Genomic DNA, 2,762 nt, shown 5'->3' with positions numbered 1-2,762 from the left:
ATGATGGTGATGAGGATGAAAAGAAGTAGTTGGGTGATGCTGGATATATTTTGTTAGGATCTGTTGAAAGATTGGATGTGCGACATGCAACCTGAGATACAGAGAAGGGATAAAGAAGAATCTGAGGGGATTTGTGTGTGTGTGTGTCTCAGCTTATGCTACTGAATGAATAGTGGTGCCGGTATTGAGAAAAACACTGGAAAAGTAGCAGGTTAGGGGGCATTTACTGAAGTGTGGATACTAGAACTTTAGTTGGTTCAAACTTCGATACCAGGATCCATCTTTGGTTCTGCCTTTCAACAATTCAGCCTAATTTTGGGTCAAAATATCTGTGAAGTACTAGAGGAAGAAAAAGTAAACTAGAGGAAGAAAAATAAACAAGGAATCAGGAAACCTGAAAGTCTAGTCTAGGTTATATCACAAAAAACACAATTGGACAAATCCTTCAGCTTTCTAGCCTCAGTTTCCTTCTTTGTAAAACAAGGACATCGAACCACATGCTCCATCTGGATATCCAACTTGCATATAACTGAGAATTCATTTACAGTTTTCTTACATAGAATACCCTTTTATGACATGAAAATAAGATTCAACTAAGATTTTTCTAGCACAGTGGAAAAGGCAAAAGATGTACAAATATGGCATCACCTTTTTCCTCCACAGGTTTTTGCTGTTGAGGTAAAAAGTATTATAGTCATAAAAGTATGATAATTAAATTAGAATTACGTGGAGAAAAATATAAACTAAACATCAAATGCAAAATTTTAGTAGCACCAATAGAGTCTATAAAAGGAGAGGAGAGGGAGAATGAAGATTACTGGAGTTATGAAGGCTTTCTGAAGTTAGTAAGCCTTAAGTACATCTTAAAGGATTGGTAGGATTAGGATACATGGAAAAGAGAAAATGTATCCACTTGAGTGAGTACTTGCCTTTCCCATTTTTGTGAAATGGTGGGAGCCAGGTAAGAAAAAGGCTCTTCAATGTTAGGCCTAACATCATGGGTTCAGGGCCCCAGAACACAATCTTACAATCACCGTAACAGCAACAACAGTAGAATTTCCACACACCATCTGGAACCTTGCTTAGGAAATGGTGCTGAACTCATGCTAACATTGTCTGGAGGAGTCCTCTACAAAGCCACCTCCTCAAATCTATGTTCCTTTTGTGAATGAGGATAATGGAAATTTGTTCCAGAATACTGATTGCCCTAAATGAGCATCATAAATTGGGTGATGACAGCACCATTTCCACCTTTCTTAAGATGAACCTGAATGCTCAGTCAGTTCTGAGGGCTCTTACCCACCATGGTCTTAGAGGCAGTGATTCTGGAACCCAGGATACAAATGCAAAATGCAAAAGTATGAAAAATTAGAAAGAAGAAAATATATTGCTATTTTGAAATTTCAAACAATATAGACTATATAAACTGCTAAATTTGTTCATATCCTACCAGATTTTCCCTGAGTTTGCAGATATAAATGCATGTATACAAATATAATTGTTCCTTTTTTCAACACGAAAGGCACAATATAATATACTATATTGTAAAACTTGCTTTTTTCCCTTAATAATATGGAGATCTTCTGTCAAGTCAAAAATGTTTACCTCTATTTATTTTTAATTGCTTCATAGAATTCCACACCATGGATGTACCATAGCTTATTAATACATTCCCCAATTGAAGACATTTAGATTTTTTGTTTGTTTGTTTTAGAGATAGGGTCTTGCTCTGTCACCCAGACTGGAATGCAGTGGCATGATCATAGCTCACTGCATCCTCAAACTCCTGGGCTCCAGAGATCCTCCAACCTCGGCCTCCCAAGTTGCTGGGACTAAAGGTATGTGCCACCACACCTGGTTAAGACATTCGGTTTGTTTCTGACTTTTTGCTGATGTAAATAATGCTGCAGTGTATACCCCTGAACACATATCTTTGTGCATGTGTGGATTTCTTAAGGACAGATATATAGAAGTAGAATTACTATACCAAGATGTATGTACCTTTAAAACACCTATAGATATTTCCAAATTGCCCTCCAAAAAGCAGTACTAATACACTCTTCAAACAATGGTGCCTCCTACCCTCACCATCAAGAGATACTATCAATCTCTTTAAAATCTCCTAATAAAAATATTTTATTGTTATCTTAATTGCTTTTCTCTGAATGCTAGTGATATTGGGCATCTTTCCATGTTAGTTGGCCAATATTTGATGAAGAATAACATTATACAAAGTTTCAAAATAACTCCCTATGAAATACTTATTGATTATAAAGCGAAAAAAAGAATCTTCACAGTGGAGAAATCTTGCAGATATCAGCTTAATCAAGTGACCAAAGTGAGTATCATCAATAACGGGACATGTCAAAATCATGTGCCACATGATGGTGATGAGGTGTAATGAGAAAACAGCATCACTTCTGTGGTATTACTGCCAACAATAAGTAATCTTAATCTAATAATTAAACAAGACTAAACTGAAGGACAGACTACAAAAAAATTAGTTTGCATCAAATTCCTGGAAGACAAGGAAATACTGATAAACTATTCTAGAATGAAAGAGACTAAAGAAAAATGACAGTTAAATGATATGTGAGGATTAGATGGTAGTCATAAATCAATGTTAACTTCCTGATTTTGAAGGTTGCATTACGGTTATGTAGGAAAGTGTCCTTATTTGTAAGAAATTCACACTATAATATTAGAAAGGCATCAGGTCAGCAACTTATCCTCAAATGGTTCAGGAAAAAGAAGGTATTTGT

This window comes from Propithecus coquereli, unplaced genomic scaffold (genome assembly GCF_000956105.1).
Source record: "Propithecus coquereli isolate 6110/MARCELLA unplaced genomic scaffold, Pcoq_1.0 Scaffold32, whole genome shotgun sequence".
Classification (NCBI taxonomy): Eukaryota; Metazoa; Chordata; class Mammalia; order Primates; family Indriidae; genus Propithecus; species Propithecus coquereli.
The sequence above is the reverse complement of the archived record's forward strand: the minus strand, read 5'-3'. Positions refer to the sequence as shown.